The sequence below is a fragment of the Mastacembelus armatus genome, chromosome 2 (genome assembly GCF_900324485.2).
Source record: "Mastacembelus armatus chromosome 2, fMasArm1.2, whole genome shotgun sequence".
NCBI lineage: Eukaryota > Metazoa > Chordata > Actinopteri > Synbranchiformes > Mastacembelidae > Mastacembelus > Mastacembelus armatus.
In genome coordinates this window covers 9,314,447-9,322,240 of record NC_046634.1, presented here as the reverse complement: position 1 = coordinate 9,322,240, position 7,794 = coordinate 9,314,447, and positions in this window count along the sequence as shown.

Sequence of the window (7,794 nt, the reverse complement as noted above, 5' to 3'; positions counted from 1 at the left end):
CCTGGTACTTGCAGCATAAGAAGCCCCTCTGGCTCTGTGGCTCTAAATTAACACCACTTACTACTCCTCCAAATATGCTGGAAATAATCAGCAGGTACCAACTTTTTGTGGGTTTAGTGCAGATTAATTCATCTGTGCACTGTGATACAGGAAGTAAAATGAGGTCTCTAAATGTATACAAACTCATTTGCGATTAGATAAAGACCACCGAAAGTGTTGTTTTGTGGAAAGCGCAAGCATGTTCCAAATTTTATTACAATGCCAGTCTCCTGATGCAGAGATTAGAGCCTTGTGGAGGTATGGCATTGTTAGAAAATGTGCCTAATGGTCAGGAACATAGGTACAACCCTACGTATCCTCTTTCATCTTTAGTACATTTGGGATAGAAGTTAATTTCTTTGCTTTGTTTTGGGGGTAAACCCAGGAGCTGCTGAAAACTGAAAACAAGGAAATGGTATTTCAATGATCTATAAAAAAAAACTGGGAGCTACGACCAAGAAAAATACATTCTCTTCTTTTTGACGTCAGTTCGACTGACACAAATGATTTATTATTTGAAATGAAACATGCTATCATGGTGAAAAGAAACGGGGTGCCCTGGACTATACTATGTAGACATGTAGCTTGTCTGTGAAGAGTTGGACCCACGATAATGAAATCATAGTTTCTGCCCCTCCTCATAGTCTGTACAGTTGAAGTTTGCAGCAGGATCAGGAAAAAAGTCATTAATTAGATTACATTAGCTGCAAAGGCTTAGGGGGGATTAATGCCGAGAAACGTGTGGACCCAAAAGCAAAACATAGCGTACCTGGGTGTGCTTCAAACCTGATTAGCTCTCGCACCGGTGAGCTACGAGAGGTTTGACGGCTCACGTCTCGTTGTCTACCTGGCAGTTTGTGAGTAATCTCTCCATTGTGCTTCTGGGAGGAAGGTAGATTTAGACATCGGTGTGTATTTCTCAGCTGTCTGCAGAATAACACACGCTTGGTGTCTGTTTTTTCTTCTTTTTTCATTTCTTTCCTCCTGTCTTGTACATCTGTTTTGTGCACACAGAGGCCTGCCCCTCTGCTGTTCCTGGCAGCAGCTTATCCAAGAGGCTTGTGTGCACGCCACAGTCAAGGTACGTGTGTGACACATTTCCTCCGCCAGTAGTAATAGGTGATTCACTGCAGCGTATCCCAGCATCCTCCCTGGTGGCGGCCCACTCTGGCAATGGAGGCAGGAGGCTTGTGTCAAGAGATGGGAGCTGGAGTAGAGCGTGTCAGAAGCTCCTCGTCATCGTCGGTGTTGTCTGGGACGGCAGCTCTCCGGCGGATGGAAGAAGACATCCGTCAACGTCTCCTTGGCATGTGATTCCTGTGCTGCTGGGAATAAGGACTGCGCTACAAGGCAAGTCAACAAAAAAGAAATCACCAGTAGAGGTAAGGAGGGGGCTTCGCACTGAGTGGAGTTATGGATTGAAGAGCAACCCCCTCTTCACTCAGTGAAAAGGTAGAATTATTATCATACCACATGTCATAAAGTGGAATTCAGCCGATAAGTTGACGGCCCCGATGTCAGACAGGCTCACTAACAAGTCTGACAATTGAAAGTCAAGGTGATCCTTCTGGGAGATGGAGGGAAAAAAGAAAAGGGCCTGCCGGCTACGTGCACTCCCTCCCTCCTGCTACACACTCAGTCTCGCTCGTTCCTCTTCCTCCTCTTCCTTTAACAGTGAATAAAATTCTCTTGCGGTGTGGCAAGCAAAGGTGCAGAATCTGGTAGCATCACCTAAGCGGAGGCGTGCTGATCACACCTTCACTTAATGAGCTCCTTAGAAGGTTTAAAATAGCAGAGCCCCCTCCTCCTCCTCATTCTCCCCCAGTTCAGCTGTACCTATACCCATCTCCTCACCCCCCTCGGTGGTTTGTCAGGTGGAGCCTCACTAATTTGCAGCTCCGGCTGTCATCCAGGGGGAGTTGAGGAGGAAGGAGAGAGGAGGTGAAGCAGAGTGAAGGTGGTAGTGGTTGAACGGATGCAGAAAAGTTTAGATTTGAAAGAAGGAAATTTACTAAAAACAGCAGCAAATCAGGAACCATGCAACAGACTTAAGGAGTCAGACCCGCAGTCTTTCAAAGGGCCGACACAAACACTCACATTCACACCACTTTAGAGTCAACAATCTACCAAACCTGTGTTTGGACTGTGGGAGGAAACTTAAATTATTGTAGTTATTTTCCTAATTCTGCTCATCTTTGACTTGATGGCTGCATTTATCTGCTAAACTGTAAACACGGGGCTGGTTCACGGGTTGTGTGGCTTTGCAGTGAGTCTAAGACAAACTGTACACAAGGTAAAAGCACTAAGTAAATATAGTACAAGGACACAAAAGATGCTGCATAAAACCATGTACCACGTTATAAAACCAAGATCAGTATCTCCAATCAGATCTACTGTTTACTTTTCCCAAGTTTTGATCTGAGTAAATCAGAAACCCCTTTCAATGGTTATATAAGCAGCCTTAACACAGATGGGTCCATAAATGTAAATTAAAGTCAAATGAGGTGAGTCTGCTATCTCGTGAGCAACCTATTATGGCTGAGGATAGAATTAACCACAGACACACTGTATACAAACACTTTACCAAAATACATTCGGCTATAACACATAATTCACAGTCTGTCAATAATTAATCCAGGAATACCTGCTCCCAACATGTGTAATCTTCTTAGGATTAAACCGGGGGAAAAATGCTGTCGCTGCTATGACAGGTGTTCCTGCATTAGCATCTATTAAAAACAGATTATATGCCAGTTGCTCTCATTTTGGCGGATGACATGGAAGAAAATGTTGTTGTTGGCGGTGAAGTAGTTGCAGAACACATATGCACCCATCGACGGACTGCACTGCAAACCGCCTCTGTAATCATGAACAGCTATTATCTAGATGTTTTTTTAAACCTTTATTTATCCGAGGAATGTTTGCTGAGCACGCACATCCTTCAGCAGCAGTGTCCTGCTTTGCATTCAGGCGATTACACACATTTAGACCTGCAAGCTGCCCAGTGCAATGGGCCTTTTTGTGCTGAACACTGAGCCTTAGCAGGTGCTGGAGTGGTGCAGTATTAACCCTACCAGATACACTCCTATTTGTTTCTCAGCAAACTTTAGTTGTTGACCTTTTTGGACTTGAGTTAATAATATCTACCATATAAATAAAGACAGAGGAACAGCTGAGCTCACTGAATGTTAGTGTGCTGTCACCAGAACCTGATGTTTAGACTTTCGGATTCCTGGCACATTAGCTATTTTCCCTCTGAAGGTTTCACAAGAAGAACAATATACAAAAATAAACTGACTGAAAGTTGCCAAATGTTATCTCCACTACCCGCTTCTGAAGCCATAACATTTTCAGGTGGTATTTCCTCTCAGCAAACATGCTGCCAACCTGCCGGACCGAGCTGGTTTTCTTCACTCCTCAAATGTGTTGTATTTGACTTTGAAACAACAAAATATCCCTTCCCATTACCTCCACAAGTCTTTTAGTATTTTTCTCTTTGAAATGTAATCTCTACCTAATCGCAGAAACATTACCCCATCATTGCATTACACCCCAGTTACATCCAAATAATTCTCATGTTTCTAATGAAAACTTTTCTTTGAATTTTAAACATATTGTTTCACTGTGAACCGCTCAGAATAAGAGTTTTAGACAAATACATCAAACATAAGCATCATTTAAAATCTAATCATCATGAATTTAACAGCCTACAAAAGACCTAACCCTCCCCCACCTCTTCCTCCAGCTGAAGTAATGGCTGGCAGGTCACACATGCACATTTGAAGAAAGGAAGTGCTAACGTTCAGTCACAGATGTGAGTCTATGTAATGAGGCCCAGTAAGAAGACGCCATAATATCCTTGCTAATAAGGTATAATCGTCTCATTGTAATCAAGTTACGTGCAATTTATGAGGGTTAGGGAATGGACCTTTGGAGCCGAGATGCTTTTTTTTCCTCTGGATGCTGGGCAGCAGGGCTGAGAGTGAGCATTGTTAAAGGGTTGAAGGAGGACACATAACTCCCCCCCCCCCCCGTTGTGTGCACAAATGTGTGACCGTGTGTGTAGCAAAAGAAAACGTGTGAAATGTAAAAAGTTAGTATCTTTTCCTCTTTAAATTTTGCTGTTGTTTAAAAAAAGTCTCAGTACGTTTGTTTTCTACCTAGAAAAAATATGTGGACAACAATAAATAGTTATTACATCGTGGAATGAAGCTTTTTCCCAAGATTAAAAATGCATCTGTGAATTCCCTTTTTTTTACATCATGTGAAAGTAGGAGGTTAATAATGATAAAAAAAAAACAAACATTTTACATTTAACACTAAGAAATAAACTGAAAAGGTCTTTGTTCGTACCAAGTAACACACACACAACAGACACTAGGTACTGCCAGCCCCTAAGAAGATAAATTACACCAAAAAACACTGGTGCAACTCTGTAACAATGACCTCTCAGCATTGGACTAGGACACAGTCTATTGCTACACAGTTTAAAAGCTGTGCAGTCCATGCTGTAACATTATACTGTCAACAGTTTGTGTATGCCTGAGCTGATACAGTTACAATTGGACGTTTGCTGCTTCTTCCATACATCAAACCTCTGCTACGTGAGAAGCGTATATAAAAAAAAGTGCCTCCTGTGCCACCTTGTGAGACCTACAGCAAAGTAAACCAGCTCACCTTATTGCACCAAATGTGTTTTCCATGTATGCAGCTCTACTCATACCACGGTAATTGCATTCCTGAGCCAAACACCCACCCACCGGTGATTTGACACCGTCTGTTTGATGCACCGTGTATGTGCGTGTATGCACATAAATGTGTGTTTGTGGTGCCTGGAACACATTACTGTCGGTAAGCCAAACCTGCCTGGGATTGCTCTAATAAAGGCCATGTTCCTACAGCTCAGCCCCAACAGTAAACAGCACCAATTACATAAAATGACTGGAACGCAAAGGGGTCGTCTTCCACAGCCTCCCTGACACCCGCTTTGAACACCCACTGACTTCAAAAGGTATTTGCTGAGTGATTACCTGGTAACAAACTGGGTAGAAAAGAGAAAGTGTATCCTTCAAATCACCTACATCCACACAATGACATTTTGATGCCCTTGAAACATGCACCATTGTCTGAAAACCAGTAGATACAGAATGACAATAAAGTGGGCCCATTATGAAAGTCAATAAAAAGTCTCAGTGTTAAACCACAGATGCTGAATGACAGACAACCAAAGCCTCAGAAAATGGACAATATTCAGATGGACACTTTGTCCATGTGTAAATTAGGAGCTGCTGTGTGTTTCCACTGATGGAGGAGCTGCAGATCAGTAGAGTCTTACACAAAGAGGAGTTGGCAGTCTGGTGGAGTCTGAGTGGGTGAGCACCGTGCTGAGACAGCCCATCAATCAGCCCTTCGAACACCTTTCCCCCCCACTTCCTGTAAGTGCTCTGCGATCCACAGCGGCCGCCAGGAGTCCACAGGAAGCCACCGGGTGAGGATTCAGCAAACCTATTTTTTCCTTTTAATTTGAGCAATTGCTGCAAGTATTGATTGAGTGAAAGCACAATTCAGTTACAGGAGAGGTGGAGAGAGGAGCACTGAGGGAGGAGGGTCCGGGCACCGTTAATGCAGCTCTGACAGCGGAATCAAACGCTCCCTCTTGTTTTAAGCGCTCCTCCACCCAGGCTGCACAAGGCAACGGTGCCGAGTGGGTCGATAGTGCTGATTAAACAGCACATATCCACAGTCATCAATATTATACACACTCTATTTATGGGACACCAATGTTAAAGTCACACTGACGGTGAAGTAGTTACATAGGAAATATAGTGTAGTGAAGCAGTGCAGGCACCTGACGCAACCTGTGATCCCATCTCAAAGAGAAAGAGATGAAATCACTACGCAGTCATCTACTGGTTAATTACTGCTCAGGTGAAATGCAGCACGACTGGAAATTTGAATTTTCTTTCTCAGGCTGATTTTGAAGCTCTGATTGAGTCCATCAGTGGCTATATCTGCATATAAACTACGATTTTATTCCATATTCCATGGAATCAATCAGTCCAAGAAGTGTGAACTTTTCCTGTGATATCAAACACGATCCGCAAAAAGCAGTTGATAACCAAGTCCACAGTGAAACAAGATGCCGTAAAGCCTTTTTACTAAAGCCAAAAAACTTACAGCAACACATCTGAGTGGAAAAGTGGTTTGGGTGAAGGTGGGGTCATGGGTTTAAAGTAGAAACACCAAACCCAGAAAGTCACAAACTTTAACTGGCGCTATGGATCAGATGTAAAGTACCTTACTATTCAACAGACAATGTGTGTCCAAGATGTGTAACAGCAAAAGATGAATCTGCAGTTGCAGAAGGCGCTGCTACACTTCAGAAAGTACAGACACAAACCCAGAACCCCGACACACACACTCACACATATACAAGTGTTGGACAGTCGATAGTACTACTGCATGATAATCGATCGCCATTTGTAACAGCAGGGTAGGCAGAGGGGTCCGATCAGTGCAAATTATTGTCACCACATGCTGTCGTGCTGTGCAGTCAGTCGGCTGGCATAGCGGCGCAAGATAAATGACAAAAGAGTCGCGGGAGCAAGATAGCAGTTAGTCATACCTGGTAGTGCAGGGGACCCGACAGGGGGGCACACATCAATACTATAGGGGAGGGCGCAGGGGTGAGGGGGGAGGGCAGATGGGTGGGAGGAAAAGGGGAAGGACCAGCGACAAATTAAAATACAACAAACGACAGATTTCCCCACATTCAGAGCAGCAGAGTTATGCTTTGTTTGTGTGCTTCTTTCCTCTTTCCTCTGCGAGTGAAGGTTATTAGTGTCAGAGATACACAAACACACCTGACAATTCATAATTTCCATGTATGTTTTATACTTTGAACTTTTGCAGGATTACAATTACCGTAATCAACAGGAGCAATTACACTTCACTGTTAAAACACATTCCTGGTTATGTGTAATGCACCAGATGTTGGTTGTCATGAAAGAAGAAAAAAATTCATCTAAGTACTTTACAAAGATTTTCTTTGACAGAAAACATATCTGTAGCACCTGCTCCTGGCTTTGACATATACACTGATTTCCTGTACTGATGGATTCATGACTCCAGTGTTGCACTAACTGCAAGTTCCACTAAATGCCTGCACTGTGGATTCTGTATAGCACAGATGTATTTGAGCTGGTCCAAAGCTGCATTTATTCCAGTAGTAATAAAAAAAAAAATAAACACAAAGATCAAAATCCAAGTAAAGTGCAACAATATCTGTGCGGTCCAACGATGAAGACAACTCTCAAGAAGTCAGCAGTGTTGCATCAAGCGGCCCCATTGATTTCAAAACGGGGAAATGGAAGGCGTTCATTGATTGGAGATGCTCAGGGTCTTATTAAACAACTGTGACTGTCCCTAAAGCAAACGTTGGGGACAACTTACCTAACATCTGACTAGACTGCATTGATTTTTTTCCTCCTAGGTTGTGTTTGCATGTCCTCCGCACTGCTCACTGATGCCTCGGCAGCATCGGAGCAGAGCAGCACAGACACAGCAGCTGTAATTTGTGATAGCCGATCAGACATTCTTCTCGGTCAATACTGTATCTTGTGTGGAAGCTGGCTAATAGGAATAAACATTTCACCTTTGTCTGAACAATTGAGTCATACAAATTCCCCATAGTGCTGCAGGGTCAATGGGTGATGCAGTCAGGTAACAGAGCTCCTGTTTAAAATGGCTTTCATA